Below are 17,566 nucleotides of genomic sequence, written 5' to 3'. Positions count from 1 at the left end.
CATGAAATTGGTTCCTGCGTACGGCCAATCCTCTACCACGATCAGCTGACAGCAAAGCCATATGAAGAATTCGGGCCGCCAAGACATCTGTTGGCCCCCTCCTCCTCTGGGCATCAATGCTGCCCAGCGAGCCATTCTAGGCTCTCGTGGAAATGGATCCGCCACTACAGCTCCCTGGATCTGAAAGAGGGGTAACGGTTCCAAGAAGAACGACACCACAATCGAGCCATACCCGAGCTGTTTCACTCCCCCACACTTACACTTCGTAAGCTGCCTTTTTGATATTTGTAGTCACCGCTGTAGCCCAGTCAAAAATAGTGGAGCTAAGGCATTCTGTCGCTAGTAATAGATGATTCTTGCTCGCCTCATGGGGTGCCTGTACCCCAGCTGCACACGTGATGGTGAACAGTATCACCTTAAGAACCAAGTCATGGATGGTGGCAATATCCACCTTGGCACTGTTTCTCCCAAATTGTGCCTCTGGACACACTTGGGCCTTCACTTCACCTATTTTCTCTCCGGAAGGTCTACTTTTGGTAAAAATAGGGCTCGCCCCTCTCCGTGACAGCCCAGTAATGAAGTACACATCAGATACATCCAGCTCTAAGGTTTGATCCCATAAGCGAAATACTTGGTCATCAACATCCCAAGCATCCACTATGAACTGTAATAACTCCGGTTGAGCTCGCAGATAAGAGGTGAGGAAGAACTTCTTGAGACCACAGTCTCTCAAAGCATTCATACATCCCTCATCCTCTATGGCCAAGGCATCTACGGCATCATGCTCCCATTCTTTCCATTCCACCACCATTTTTGCCTATTTCCTGCACCCACAAGGATGAATAAATCATTATTGAAACACTGGTAGGCTTACAAACAGGACAAATTTCAAAATGATGAGGAAATTCAAGCAAAAAGTTAGGTCGCGTGGTTGGCGCGATTGTTTCTAAAATAGTCGCGCCAATGGCGCGGCACCTTTGGGAAAATCACCCCATTGGCAGGGACCCATGCCGGATACCTGCGCCAATGGGACGCGACCCTAAATTTTAAAATCCTCCTTGTAGAGGCTCAATCAGGGAACAAAATGCATAAAAAGAATATGAAAATGGAGCTAAGGGAAGTGCCTCTTACCTGGAACTGGCAGAATCTCAAATGGTTGCATGGATTGGCGGTAATCACTGCTCAAAGTTCGCTCCCCAAATAGACCACTACTACTATGCAAGAGGTAAAAAGTAAAAGTAATTCTATTTTTTACATTTTCACCATATTTATAGACATTTTGACTTGTAATTAGGTTTAAAAAGTTGTTTTTTGAATATTTTAATATATTTTTGGTCGAAAATGGATTTTACGCTTGCTTCTGGTGCCATGACAGGTCTTTTTTGCAACTTCGATGGTGAAACGAGTTGTATTTTATACTTTTTCGGACTCGGTGAATACACGAAAAAGTCACTGTGGAGTCATCTTTCAGCTCTTTTCTGACTCGCTAAAAATGAAAAGATTGCCGAGTTATCCCTCTTGACTCGTTAAACGTAAATAAGAGGCGGTCGTCTTTAAACCCTTTTCCGACCGTGTAAAGACGAAAAGATCGTCGGACCCTTGTCATTTTAGGTTCGTTAACGGTTACGAAACGACGTGATGTTGATCGCTTTTTTACTTTTTCAGGTCAATATCACTATATATGAAAAGTACTCCTCGATCGTAATGGTCAAGCGGTTCTTTCGGGCATTGTTTTATACTTTTTCAGGCTCGGGAGACACAACTTTACGAAAAAGGACCCCCCTGGAGTTTTCTTCTCTGTTGTCTTTTCAAACTCTCTAAACAGGAAAAGATGCCTAGTTCTTCCTTTGTCAAACTCGTTAAAACTTAATGACATCGGATTTTGTCATAATGACACCTTGCAAGCATGTGCTATCCCCGTCAAGCTTATCATCAAAAATAACCGGGGTACTCGCCAGAAATGGTGGGGAAATGGACCCATAATTATTGTCGTGTCGGCAGTATGTCGCTCTTGAACATGGCACTAGTCTACATTCGTGTCTGGATGGGGACATCTCATCTTGTTTTACACTTGCCTCCGTGGGTTTGGGTTATCCTATTTGACCTCTCATCTGCTCGTTTCCTTGTCACCATGACCTCTGCTCATTTGATGTCAAATACTACCAAGTCCACTGTCGTGCCACCGATATGTTCAAGAGAAGTTGACCTCTGCAGAATTACAAACTCCTCTGATACCTTACCTAATTCTGATTCACCACAGCATTCTTCCTCTGTCTCGTGTCGATGATGTGGGAAACACTACGGCCCACCTTCGATCAAGGTCACTTCCTGTCGACTTCAGCTCATTATCCAGGAAGCTGATCTAGAGGCTCCCTTCCGGTGCCTTGGAGCCTGCATGCCTCAATGGCAGGTTCTTCGTGTTTGACGAGAGGTTTTCATCATTGGCCTCTGATCGAATGATTCTACGGGTGTTCGACGCCAGCTCATTGATTCGCACGCCGTAGATTGTACCTATAGTACCTTGAGGACCATTGTCATTATTGGTGGTACCTCTCGCGTCTGTTAATAGTTTTCATCATTGACTGGTAATCAGACGATGTTCAAGAATGTTCGACTTCAACCCATGTATTCACCTGCTTGGACTTGTACTCCGTTCGGGTCGAGATGGAGCGCAAGATCCTGGATTTTGTCTATTGGAATCTAGGCTACGATTTGTGGCTTATTATGCTCATTACATGACTCATTCACTGGATAGCTGTGACCATGCCTGAGTCTATTTATGGATCCTCACTGGATGGCTGCGCCCATACCTTGGATCTAGATTATTATATACTCTGTTATGGATGGCTGCGACCATACCACATATATCATGTACTTGAGATATTAGTTGTACGTCTTTACGCAGGTTCTCCAGTAGCAGTGTTTTCAGTTACACATGTTCTTGTAAAGCATTTCACCCCTCTCTCTCCTTTGGGCCTCATGCTTTAGAGGGCATCTGTTACACAACAATTTGTCACCGTTTGTCACCGTCCCTGTTACCCCTCACCCGTACACTAGAGGACTCATTTTGGGACCTGTGAAAAGTGACATGACCTGAAACCACCTGCATCATATTCCTCTAAGTATGAGCTTCATATGCCCTGAAGACATCTCCTGCAAAATATCCATGAAAACAACTCTTTTTGTATTAGCGCGGGTCCACAGTGTATTGCCCGCGCCAATGGGGGAAATCCTCTAAAGAGAGCGCGCCATTGGCGCTCTGTCTCAGAGTCGCACTCGCGCCAACCGAATTGAGTAAAATTTTCAACGAACAAGCTTCCGAAGGTTCTCCTTAACCCATTCACCAACTGAATCTATGTTGAGCTAGGATGGTTTGGCTTCGAATCTCCATAGAAGGGAAGTGGTTTGCCACCTTTCATGGAAGTTTCCAAGTGATAAAACCAATCCCATGAATAATTTGGTTGATCCTATCTCTTTCCTCTCTATCTATAAAAGCTTGTCTCTATGCCTTGAGCAAGCTAGTCAGTAGTTCCAGGAGTTCAAGAGTTTGAAGCTGCAAGAGCCTTCTTTGCACCCATAAGGCCAAATCTAAGTAAGGAGATTCTTGTCACCCAAAGAGAGAGAGGCTTGTTCCCATCCCAACAAGCTTTGCAAGACTTGTGTAGCTGACTACTTAGCCAAAGGAGGATTTGACGTCAGAACAATGGTTGTATTCTTCTTTGTTATTTATCAATAATAGATGACTATCATTATGGTTCCACTCTCATTGTCCTATGTTTGATGTTGAGTTATATCTTTTCTGACTAATATATAATTGCATCTACTAGATTTTATGCTTGTATTCATGTTGTTCTTTGCATGTGCAGGTGTCCAATCAAGGAGATCGTGGGGATCGTGACCGGCCGAGGCAAAGGAAGGAGAGCGACGTCTCTTCTACGAATATTAGTGTTGGAATCCAAGTAGGTTCTCACCATCCACTTTTATTTGCAATTAGGAACTTGCGTGATAGCACTGTGTTATTGTTGCTAGACACGGTCTGGGCTAGTAGGGATCGTCTCTGTCCGCAGAGAGGATTTACCTCCACAACAGATGGTATCCAAAGAACCCATCAGTGAATGAATAGGCCTTCAGGCCTCCAACATTATCCAATACCTCATCTATAAATGGAGTTGGAAAAGGATCATGAATGCAAGGATCATTAAGCTTCTTGAGATATACACAAATCCTTATTTCATCTTTCTGTTTCTTTTCTTGAACGACCATTAGACTCACCCAATGAGATTCCTCCACCGGTTCAATAATACCTGCTACAAGAATCTTGTCCAACTGATCTAGATTTAAACAAGAACGTAAAACATTACAGAGATAACCATAAATATCGAGATGCAGTGGAAATAATACTTCATTTCATTATTTTAAAATACTGAAATATGCTTACAAATAGAAATGGAAATAAACCAGCTAGGGTGATGGTAGCTTATCTCTGAGAAGATATGTGCCGGCTACATGCCTCTAAACTATGTTACAATAAGACTTGAAGGCCTATTTATTGTTGAGAAACAATGGAAAACCTTTAACATCCCAAAACCTAACCCTAGAAGATGAAATGCCAAATTGTGGGCCCCGTTTTGGGTAAGTTGGTACATCAACTTCCTGGGGTCGTAACTTTGGCACCCAATCTTCGTTTGATGCCTACAATAGCTCGTTAGAAAGATATATCTGAGCAATACAACTTTGTGAAGAGAAACATTAGTCCATGGACCCATGTTGCTCCCATATTTCCAAAAAAATGTCATTTAGGGCCTCAAAATGGCTCTGGAAGTTCAGCACCCGAAAACTGCTAAAAATAGTAAATTGTGCTACAATTACAGAAACTGAAAAGTTGAAAGAAACAATGGTGGGGGTCCAAGTGCACTTGGTAGGTGGACACCAATATCCACCTGGATCATTCCTCCCCCCTTAGGAAGTAATGATCCCCATTGCATTGAGTTCCTCCATGAGATGAGGAAACTTCTACTGAACTTGGTCCCTGGTGAGCCACTTGCCCTAGTGAAGGAGTTGGCCTACTTTGACAAATCGATACAATTGGATATTCTACTAGCAAGTGTGCTTGATCTGTGTGTCCATGATCCAATCAGTTGTATCTTATTCCATGCAATCTGGATTTAACTCTGTGGGTGTGAGATGTTCTACAATGTCGGATATGTCTAGTAATGAGGGAAAGTATGGCCAAAGGTGGTCCACATTGAACACTGGGTGCAAACCAAGGAATGGGAGAATGTTTTGCTCCAAAGAATTGTTTTCCACAACCTTTGTAATGTTGTAAGGACCATTTCAGAGTGGTCTGAGCTTCTGATGGGCTCTTGTAAGGTGTTCTTTCTACATATGTAACCAAACTTTGTCGCCCACCTGAAACTTGTGTGGTGCCCCTGTGGGTGAGGAGAAGTTGTTCCTTTGTTCTTTCATGACTGTATCCCTCTGTTGTTGCTACTGCATGGAGGAACCATTTACGGGGGCCATGGATGTGGTGACGATATTCCCCTTACTTTGGGAGCGAACCGAACAGAAAATGAATTTCCTAGTCTAGGAGATGAGCTTGCTGCCTTTCTTAGCAGCGATCAAAGAGATGGTGGTAGGTGGGGCCACCTCTAGTATCTTGTATAAAGAATTACCGAAATAAATAATAACATAGCGAGGCCTTGACTCATACACAGAATGTCCCCTCCACAAGCATGGCTGGCCTAATAATACATAACAAACATCCATAGGTGTAACATCACACAATACCTCATCTGTGAAGGGCTTGATGTTGTAGGGAAGGCGGCATTGCTGGCAGACTCAGAGGTCTCATCCTTCATGAAGCCACCCAATACTGTATGACTACATATGTGGTGTAGTCAGCAAGCCCAATCGCTTCACTTCCTCTACTAAAATGAGGTTCTTCTAGCTCCCATTGTCAACAATGAATTGTAGACGTGAACCCTTCACCCACATTTGTGAGTGGAAAAGATGCTCCCCCTCCTCTGGATCTTCGGGCTCATTCTTCTGGATCTTGGCAGTGGCAACAATGACACTAGGCTCCGCATCAATGATCTACTTTCCTTTTCCATTCCCCTTGTCAGGTTCTGACTCAAGGTTGGAACATGCATCTGATTCAGAATCCTTCAACTCAGCCACTAGCGACTGCTTGGTTCGAAACCCACTTGTGTTGTGAGTGGGGCTCTTATGGAACTCACACCACCTTCCTGTGTCCTTCTTCGACTTCATGGTGTTGTTATTTTCTTGCGGCTTTGACGAGTTGTCTTGGGTTACCCCGCCTTGGCTTTGTCCTTTGGTCTTCAGATTTGTAGATCGAAAGTATCGCTTCTTTTCTTTGAACTTCTGCTCGATTTTGACAGTATATCGCTACGCCGTGCCGAGTGAGGAGATGTTCAGGAACTCCATCTCTTCCTAGATGTACCTATGTAGGTAGTCGCAGTATTTGAGTACCAAATGTAGCTCAGATTCCTTAATATCCCACTATGTGCGAAGGGTATGAAAAATGTTTGTGAACTTCGGCACATCCTGGTCCCTTCCTCGTCACAGTGTGGTCCACTTTATGTATTTGTCCTCATAGCTTTTGACAGGGTAATACTGCTCCTTAATGGCATCCTGGAATGAACTCCAAGTGGGTGCAACTGAAAATAGTGAGCCCGTACTTTCATCCTTCTACTCACAGTAGGTTTCCCACTAGTCCTTGATGTGGGGGGCTCCTTTGAGAAGAGTGAAAATAATCTTTTCCCGACTGGAAAAATCATGAACAGAAAAATACCCATCTATCAGTTTTAACCATTTATCTATGGCATCTGCGTCTATTTGACCCTTGAATATGGGGATTTGAAAATTAACTTCTACCTTAAAGGGTGTGGCATTTCCATAGTATCTATTGGAAGCCGATGCGTCGCCTCTGGGTAGCCACTCAAGGATCTGTGCAAAGTTGTCCATCACCACGTTCCTTTGTCGCTCGAGGGCTTCTTCGAGAAATATTTTGATAGGATCTCCTACCCACTTGTCTTTCCTCTCATCCGTCATGGGAGGCCATCAGGATTTGTGAGGATGGTCTTGTAGGTTTTAACCCCGTACTAAAATTACTTGCATACAAATTATAAAACACAAAAAATAAACAATGCAAAAGCATAACACATAAAACACATATACACAGAGATTTTCCCACTGGATCCCAAAACCAGGAATACCAGCTTGATTTTTCATTATTTTCCTTTCAATGTTACAATACATATTTATACATGCCGAAGCATCCAATACCATGTACCTAAAAACATCGCATCCAAAACCATGGACCGAAAACCATAGGTAGGTTCGCTGAACCTAATATAGGGTCCAAAAAAATTTTAGTCGTGGAAAGAATATAACACAACCCAACATTCTCCCACTTGTTGTTTTCTTTCCACAGGGGGCCACAAGAGAGCTTAGTCATTTTTCTAGCCCTGAAATTCCCATTGTTTCTCTACACCAGGAGAACTTCTCAGAGCTCATAGATTTTGTCAATGCATCTACATTATTCTTCAAAGTGTCCACCTTTACCAACAACACCTTTTTTTCTTCTATCATATCCCTCACAAAGTGACACTAAACATCATTGTGCTTTTTCTTTGAATGATAAGCAGGGTTCTTTGCCAAGAAAATTTCACTTTGGTTGTCACAGTCTATCCTTATAGTTCCCTGTACTAACCCAATACTTGAACACAATATCTAAAACTAAACTGATTCCTTGCTTGCATGAGTGGCTGCCATGTATTCTGCCTCTGTAGTTGATAGTGCCACTACAGATTGTTTCTTACTCATCCAACTAACTACTCCTCCAAATAGGTTAAACACATACCCACTTGTAGATCTTCTCTGATCCAAATCTCCAGCCCATTCTGCATCAAAAAAGCCACAGATATCAAAAACTTTGTCCAATCCTGGTCTTCCTTGGTAGCACAAACCATAATCACTAGTGCCACGCAAATACCTATTAATCCGCTTCACTGTTGTCCAATGATCCTTCCCTGGTTTTGACATAAACCTGCTCAATACTCCCACTGCATGTGAAATTTCTGGTCTAGTACAGACCATTGCATACATCAGCCTACCAACTACACTTGCATATGGAACACAGGACATATCCTCTTCCTCTTCTTGTGTCTTGGGATACTTTTCAGTAGATAGCTTTACACCAATAGGAATAGGAACCTTCAGCAGTTTACTATCTTGCATATTAAACCTCTGCAGTATTGTCTCGACATACTTCCTTTGGTTTAACCAGAGCGTCCTCTTTGCCTGATCTCTTTTAATTTCCATGCCCAAAATATAGTTTGCAGCACCAAGATCTTTCATGTCGAATTTGGATGACAATTGGGTCTTCAAATCCTCGATAATTTCTTTGTCATTCCAACTAGCAACATATCGTCCACATATAAAACCATATAAATAACACGGTCACCAATTAATTTAAAATACACACAGAGATCTACTTTGCTTTTGGTGAAGCCAAGTCCCCGTATAAATGTATCAAATTTATGATACCACATCCTTGGTTACTGTTTTAACCCATACAGATACTTCTTTAACTAGCATACCAGTTCTTTCTTACCCTTCACTACAAAGCCTTTAGGTTGCTTCATGTAGATCTCCTCTTCCAGATCCCTGTGAAGAAATGTTGTCTTCAAATCCATCTGTTCTACCTCAAAATCAAAAGCAGCAACAACAGATAAAAGTAATCTAATAGAAGTTACCTTGGCAATAGGAGAAAAAATATCACCAAAATAAATTCCTGACACCTGGGAATAACCTTTTGCTACCAACTAAGCTTTGTATTTATCCATATTTCCTTCTGCATTTGTCTTCTTCTTTAACACCCATTTTTTGCCATGGGTTTCCTTCCAGCTGACAACTCCACCAGATCCGAAGCCTCATTTTTGTGCAAAGATGCCATTTCATCAACCATGGCCTCTTTCCAGAGTTTTCCATCCTTTGAATCTACTTCTTCCTTCACAGTTTTGGGATCATCATCAGTAATAGATAAAGAAAAATTTGAACAAAAAACAGATGGACTATACCTTTCTGGCTGCCTTGTTTCTCGAACTGATCTTCTTACACCCGGAGTTTGTGGCTCTTCATCTTCTGATTCCTCCTCTGTTGTAGAGTCTGATTCTTCCTCCTTTAGCTCAAACTCTATCTTCTCAGGTTCCTTTGGTTGGACTTCATCCTTAATGACATCTTTCACCTCTCTGAACACCACATCTCGGTTGTACACAACCTTCCTTATTGATGGGTTCCAAAGCTTATAACCCTTTAAACCATCCTTATACCCAATAAAGATGCACTTTTCAGATTTACTATCCAACTTGGTTCATTTCTCCTTTGGAACATGTACATATGCATCACATCCAAATACCCTCAGATGTGAAAGAGAGGGTTTCTTACCAATCCATGCCTCTTGTGGAGTCTTATCCGCCAGCGCTGATGAAGGTGATTTGTTAACTAGGTAACATGTCGTCTCCACCGATTCTGCCCAGAATTCCTATCCTAACCCGACACCACTGAGCATGCTTCTTGCCCTTTCCATCAACATCTTGTTCATTCTTTCTGCAACTCCATTTTGCTAAGGTGTATATGGAGTAGTATTCTGTCGTGCTATAACACACTTCTTACAGAATTCTTCAAATTCCTTACTGCAAAGCTCTCCACCATTATTTGTCCTCAGCACCTTTATCTTCTTCTCTATCTAGTTTTCCACCAGAGCCTTAAATTCTTTAAACCTGTCAAAGAATTCAAAATTCTTCTTAAGGAAATATGTCCATGTATTCTTTGAAAAGTCATCTATAAACGATACATAGTACACAGACTTACCCAGTGATGGAACCTTCACAGGTCCAAACACATCACTGTGCACAAGCTCTAATATCTGTTTCACCCTCTTACCACCAGAGGGGAAACTCACCCGATTCTGCTTCCCATATACACAATTTTCATAGAAATCAAAATCCAGAGAGCTATTACTCATACCTTCTACCATACCTTTACCATGAAGTATTCGAAGGCCCTTCTCTCCAATATGTCGAAGCCTTTGATGCCAGAGCATGGTCTTCTCTCTAGAGACCACTAGATTTTTTGCTCCACTTTTAGGAAGCATAGAACTGTTGCACACTACAACAACAATGCTACCTTGTAGCTTGTATAGAGTTCTAGTTCAAACTCCCTGCATCAATAACAGTGCTCCTCAAACCATCTTGTAGGTATCCTTCTCAAACACTGTTTTTACACTTGCATCATCTAGCTTTCTTACAAAAATCATATTTCTCGCCAATGTAGGAGTATGTAGAACACCCAAAAGTGTTCTAACCCTTCCACCTTGCAATTTCAACTTACTTTTCCGCAACAAATGATTCTAGCCTTCCTATCATCCCCTAAGAAGACATCTCCACCATCATATTTCTCATACTCGCAGAACCACTCTCTATGGGGAGTGAAGTGAAAGGATGCACCTAAGTCAATCAACCATGCCTCATGATCTACATGTGTACTTGAAGAAGCCAAGTACACATCCCCACCTTCATCTGAGGTGTTTTTTGCCTTTGGAGAAGGAGAATCATCAGATCCCTTTCCTTTGTCAAGAGCTTTAGATTTACAGTCCCTTTTGTAGTGCCCTTCCTTCCACATTTCTAGCACACCAGTTTTATTGGCTTTCATGGAGATTTAGATCTCCCTCTAGATTTAGATCTCCCACTCGATGACTTATTTTTGTTTATGTTCTGGGATCGTCCTCATACAGACAAGGCATCACCATTCTGGCTCTCCATATTTTTCCATCTCATCTCCTCCGTCAGCAAGGATAAGACTATCTCATCAAACTGCAAGGCAATTGCATTGCTACCTATTGTAATAACCAGACTATCGCATGAATCTAGTAGAGAACACAACAAACTAATGCACTTGTCTTCATTGGAAATTTTGATATCAACAGATGATAACTGACTTACCACAGTATTAAACACATTCAGATGCTCTGTCACTGAGTCTCCATCTTTCATCCTTAGGTTATACAGTTTTTTTCACAGGAACAATTTATTCACCAGAGATTTAGATTGGTACAAATTCCCTAACTTGTCCCATAAAGCCTTCACCATAGCTTCCCTTGATACATTCAACAATATTGAATTTGAGACACACAAGCATATTGTGCTCTTTGCCTTCCAATCCAACTTCTTCCATTCTTCATCGGTCACTCCCGTTGGTTTAGTACCCAGATCTACCATGATCCACTGGTCTTTATCCACCAACATATCCTCCATCTTGAGTTTCCACAACTCAAAATTCTGACCACTAAATTTCTTGATCTCTATCTTTCCACAGCTCGCCATCTTCTTTTACCACTAGAATCGATCTCGCAGATCTCCCATTGAACAGGGTCTACCATAGGTTTGAGAAAAACCCCTCAGCAACAAAGGCATAACCTTGAAGCCAAAACAACTCTAATACCAAATTTAGGTTCTAACCCTGTACAAAAATTACTTGCATACGAATTCTAAAACACAGAAAATAAACAATGTGAGAGCATAACACATAAAACACATATACATAGAGATTTTCCCACTGGATCCCAAAACCAGGATTACCAGCTTGATTTTTCATTATGTTCCTTTCAATGTTACAATACATATTTATACATGTTGAAGCATCCAATACCATGGACCGAAAACCATCACGTCCAAAACCATGGACTGAAAACCATCACGTCCAAAATCATGGACCAAAAACCATAGGTAGGTTCACCCAACCTAATATAGGGTCCAATTTTTTTTTTTCCTAGGGTGCTGCCCCAGACCCCGTAGATGGGGCTACCCACCCCCCCAAACCCCCTGGACAAAGGGGTTGCCCCCCCCCCCCATCGTTGCACAATCAGCGCAACAAAGGGGGGCTTCACCCCCCCTCTAACGCCGCGGTTCACTACGTAGATTAGTCATGGAAAGAATATAACACAACCCAACATTCCTGCCCCCTCATCTTTCTTTTCATCCATCATGGGAGGCCGTCGGGATTTGCGAGGCTGGTCTTGCAAATGTTTGACTAGTTCAAGCCCTAACTCCTTATATCTTGACCTCGTTGGGGACATGTAAAGAAAAATAGAGAAAAAGTTGACCGCTTTGATACCACTGATCCTAATTTAAACAAGAACACAACAAATTATAGAGATAACAATAAATACCGAGATGCGGTGGAAATAATACTTCATTTCATTAATGTAAAATACTGAAACATTCTTACAAACAGAAATGGAAAATAACTAGCTAGGGCGATGGTAGCTTATCTTTGAGAAGAGATGTGGTGGCTACATGCCTCTGAAATGTGTTACAATGATTCTTGAAGGCCTATTTATTGTTCAGAAACAATGGAAAACCCTTAACATCCCAAAACCTAACCCTAGAAGATGAAACACCAAATTGTGGCCCTTGTTTTGGGTAAGTTGGTACATCAACTTCCCGGGGTCGTAACTTTGGCACCCGATCTTCGTTTGATGCATACAATAGCTCATTAGAAAGATCTATCTGAGAAATACAACATTGGGAAGAGCAACATCAATCCATTGACCCATGTTGCTCCTAAATTTCCCAAACAACGTCATTTATGGCCTCAAAATGGCTCCAGAAGTTCAGGACCCGAAAACTGCTAAAAATAGTAAATTGTGCTACAATTACAGAAACTAAAATGCTGAAAGAAACAATGGTGAGGGTCCAAGTGGACTTGATAGATGGCCACCAATATCCACATGAATCACCAACTCTAAATGGACCTTTTCCTTGTATTTTGGATTAAGGCGGTATGGCCTTTGCTTAAACGCTTCGCGTCCAGTTTCAAAGTAATTATGAGAACTCCCAAATATCATATGATATCTTTCAAGTCTAAGAATTTGGTAGGGAACAAATCTTGATATTCGTGGAGCAACTCAGTGACCTTTTCTACTGTGGCATCATCCTAGTAATCTCTGATATTTGCAAATTTCAGCTCCACCTCTGTGCCAATGTTCACCTATCTAGTCTTCAATGGTGCGGTGATGTTTGGATTCTCTATCTATGGTCCCCCAACTTTGCAATGGCCTTCAGCCTCTAGTATGTTAATATTCCTTGGATCCTCATCATCTTCTTTAGCAGTCACATTATAGCACTCCAACGCATGGCATAGATGGGTGCTCCAATTTGGTTGAATCAATTATAAAGGATCATGTGGTATTCTAAAGATTGTTGCCTTAACCTCTTGCAGTGCTTCGTTGCTGCTATAGAACCCATCCTCAAATCTAAAGGTCATAAAAAATCCTTCCCTTAAGAATTCCCACTTTGTGTTTCCATGGCAAAGCTCTTTTTCCAGGTACCAATTCATAAGAATGATGTCCAAAGTGTGACAGAAAATATGCACCCACTTTGGTTGCGACTCCATTCCATGGACCTTAGTCAATTTTTCTAAATGATCACGTGGATCATTTCTCCCATCATATTTTTCAGTTAGCCAAACATTCAGGCAACCAAACCACAATCATATCATTATTCTATACTTGCACCGTTTGTGAAATCTATCTTTATGCGTATCCCACTACCATGTAGGAGTAGTGCACAATGCCAAATCCAGCACTTGGAAGCAATGCTTCTCTGGTACTTCCCTTTCAAATGCATCCAAAAATTTATCTACATCAATTAGACCATCATACTAAGGAAAACTTTGTACCTCGGATGATACATAGGGAAACGATTTAGTCATCATATGAAAATGCAACTTAGATACTTCATGCAACCTATTCTGCTAATGTTCCAATTCCTCATTAGAATTTGATTGTACAGGAACTTACGCGGCCCCACGCAATACATCCATCTACTGTCGGATTAACCCAATCTTGGTCTCACATTGTTATCTTATAAATCTAGTCCAAATCATCATTTCTCTCCTCATAGTTACAAACTTGTTTAGTATAGCGTGGTCCTTCTGTAGGATCTATTGGTACTACTATGTAGAGCATTTTTCTTTCAAACGACATCGTTCGCTTATTCTAATTGATTACGCCATTCATGTCAATGTCCCAATTAATTCCCAGCAGTGCGAGGTATGGATTGCTTTCATCAACAATATCTATTACCTTAAAATCGTCCAATGCCCTCGCACCTTCTATATCTATGGCCACTCCATGAAATCCCCCCATAGGGATAATCTTCCGTTGATTTTCCATTCTCAATTGAATTGGAGACCACTGCAGCACAGGTCTCCCCATTTTTTCCCATGTCTATTTAGGCAAAAAATTCACATCAGACCCCAGATCTAAAATAACTTGATCCATCTCATAGTCTCCTATTTTCATAGTAAGCCTCATCTCGCGCCCTATTCTTGTCTTTTGTTTTCATATCTTTATGATTGCGTAGTGTCATTTGGGTGCACCTTCCTTACCATTACACTTATTTATCAATTCCTAAAGCCCTTTCACTACCTTGTTGTCATGCAGCAACTTCATAAAAGTCTACAAGAAAGTGGTAAACATGGAGGGGTCAACTTCTTGAGATAGCTTGTCCTGACTTTCTGAGGTAGAGGCCTCAGCAAAGCTTTTCTCTGCTTCCATGAACTTTTCCTTCATGCGCTCCAGATAAAACCCAACATCCCTTTTTGGAGCCTTGCAAACCCACTCACTTTCTTTAGGTTTCTTTCCCTTATCATCACCAGTTATCATTTCACTTCAAAGCACAATATTCACATTGGGATCCTCTTCACGAGGTTTAGCCCTCATCATTTGTAGATTCGGGGTAGGCTGTTGAGGTTGTTCCTTCTTCTCCTGTATCTTAGCTATCAGTATAGGGAATTCTTCTATCACATGGTCGAACTGAGTGCAGTATCGGCACAACGGTCACATCTAGCTCGTACATTCATGCGCATAGTGTCCTCACACTCCAAAATTGTAGCAAATAACTTGTGCTCGACCTCTACCAGGTCCTCCTCCTCCTCATCCTCGTTTGCGACCCTGATATCCTCTGTGTGCTCCTCTAGCACCTTAATTCAGAGGTCGAGTCTTTGTTTTCATTCGATACATGAGCATTCTCTCCATCATGAAATCATAGCTACGACAATTACGCTCGTCGTGGCCCACCGATTTACATATATTGCAGAATAATTGTTGTGGCATTTGTACAAATTTATGTAGCAAATGACAATTGTTCATTACATGTTTTCCAGATACCTGACAAATAGCACACCACAGCATAGGCCCTGCACTTGGTCCCACCTCCTGTCTCAAGGACATTTTCACTCCCATTGTAATATAATTCACAAAAACAGGGCAGCGATCTTTATCATGCCCCTGGCTCTTACATTTTAAGCACCAAACTTCTTCCTGCACCATCGTTTGAGTGGCTTTTTCCTTCTTCAAGCTCTGCAACTTCAAGAAAAGGTTCTGCAACTCCGCATGGATCTGTTGAACTCCCATAGTAGCATCCTAGATAGGTGTCTCATGTAATCTCATCATGATCTCCAGTGATTTCTCATGAGTCCCTATCTTTTGTTACAATAAAGTAACCCTTAGTTGGGGCAGAAGCGAGGCTACAAACCATTCATAGTGCTGACTATCCATGAGATTCATGTTAGCTTCGCAGATCTGGCACTTCGGTGTCTGATATAGCTCCAAGGGTGTTTCACCAGGCCTCATCATGATTTCCTTGAATCTATTGAATGATTGCGATTCAGACTTAGGCCTACCGAATTCCTTATTCAGCGCAGCCTGAGTGTCCACGAATGGTGACAATGGATTTTTGGTGAAATGCTTAATGTACCATGTCAATGTGTGACCTTGTAGAGCAGTAACCCATTGCAACTTCTCTATATGATCATCTGTAATATTCTGTGTCATCCATACAACCTTCACATTGAACCAAAACAGTTTTGGGTCCTCACTTCCCAAGCCCTTGAAAATGGGCAACTTCATGGTATTCAACATATTGAATGGTGGCGAAGGTGGAGGTGGTGTGGGTGAAGGTGTATGTTGTGGAGGTGAGACTGGAGGTTGTGTGGGCAGATGAGGTATTCATGGAAAACCATTCTTTATCAACTGTATAGTGCTTTGCGGTGAGGCCTGTACTGCTCCTTCATCATCACTCGAAGGAGGCTTTATTAATGGACTCTATTCAGGACCCGCTCTTTCCTGATTTCTAAAGATTCATACACTTCGCATAGATCCGAACATGAAGGAAGTGGCATAACCCAATTTTCACAGAAGAGCATTTTAATCCAAGTATTAAAAGATTTCAAATACTTACCTCGCAGTCCTTTGAAAAGGCATTGCTCTGCTTCACTGTAGCTGAATAAAGTATCGACCACGAATTCTGTCACAAATCCTCCTATGACTCGATCAAGCCAGTGATCGACAATGCATGCGATCTTATCTTCAGAATCTTTGAACATTCACACTAGATCCGGGGTCCACACTATTGCACTGTCAAGCCTCTACCTTACTTGGTCATCTGCCAATTTAGCAATCCACTTGTATAGCTTGATCAGGAAGGTGCAGAAGAAAATTTCGTGTATTTCTATCTATAGATACTTGTCCAACCACTCTTCTTTTTACAGGTGTGGATTTTTGTTCTCTTGCACCGCGAATTTGTGGATCTCTCTATCTAACCACTTCCAATTTCTTTCTTTCTTGGATTCCAGTGATGCGACATCACACATCACTTTATACAGATCCTAGTCTCGGCAATGAAAACATTTGTTGGCTTAGTGGGTCTTGACCTAGGTTCAGAATTAGTTGCACCAAACGTATCCCAACACTATTGATCATTTTGGCATCAATCCACAGAGCGCGGATTGAAGTCTCACCCAAAGCAGTATGGGGGTGTGATGCAAGAAAGTGTTCCCTCTGCGGACAGAGGAAACCCCTCTAGCCCTAGAGTGCATCTAGTCACAAACAAGGACAAATCAACAACAATTTTCCTTAAATAGTTCAAGTTGGAGGCCTACCTCAACTGGTGGTCGATGGAGTTCCGTTGAGCTGCTCCAGCTTCAGCTTCCTTCTCCTAATGAGTGATCAACCTGAAACAAAGCAAAGGAAATACAATAAACGACGTAACCAGATACAACAAATATCTATTTACTCATAAAGTTAATAAGTCATGAGCTATCTAGTACATTGCATACAAGACATAGGAAAACATCATTGATTGCATTAAATATGAAATAGAGTAAGCTTACAACCCGGGTCTTGACGTCACAAGCCTTCTCAGGAGGGTCCAACCAGCATGTTCCTCAAGCATTCACTCTTGAAGATGGATCTCCGAATACACAAGTTTCTCTCACTCACAAGTTTTACACAAGATCAAAGGTACTTCACAACCTTCCTCAAGATCTCAACAAACCCACACTTGTCACACTCACACCGGTTATCTAACAAGCTCACAATACTATTGGCAACACTCCAAAGACTAAGAATTCCAAACTAGCAGCCCATAGCAATGGTGACAGTTTAAATAGGAGAAGGAGTCTCCATGAATGGTGGGAGGAT

Source organism: Pinus tabuliformis, chromosome 5_2, assembly GCF_031772625.1.
Source record: "Pinus tabuliformis cultivar Carrire ecotype Pingquan chromosome 5_2, CPIR1, whole genome shotgun sequence".
Taxonomy (NCBI): domain Eukaryota; kingdom Viridiplantae; phylum Streptophyta; class Pinopsida; order Pinales; family Pinaceae; genus Pinus; species Pinus tabuliformis.
The sequence above is the reverse complement of the archived record's forward strand: the minus strand, read 5'-3'. Positions refer to the sequence as shown.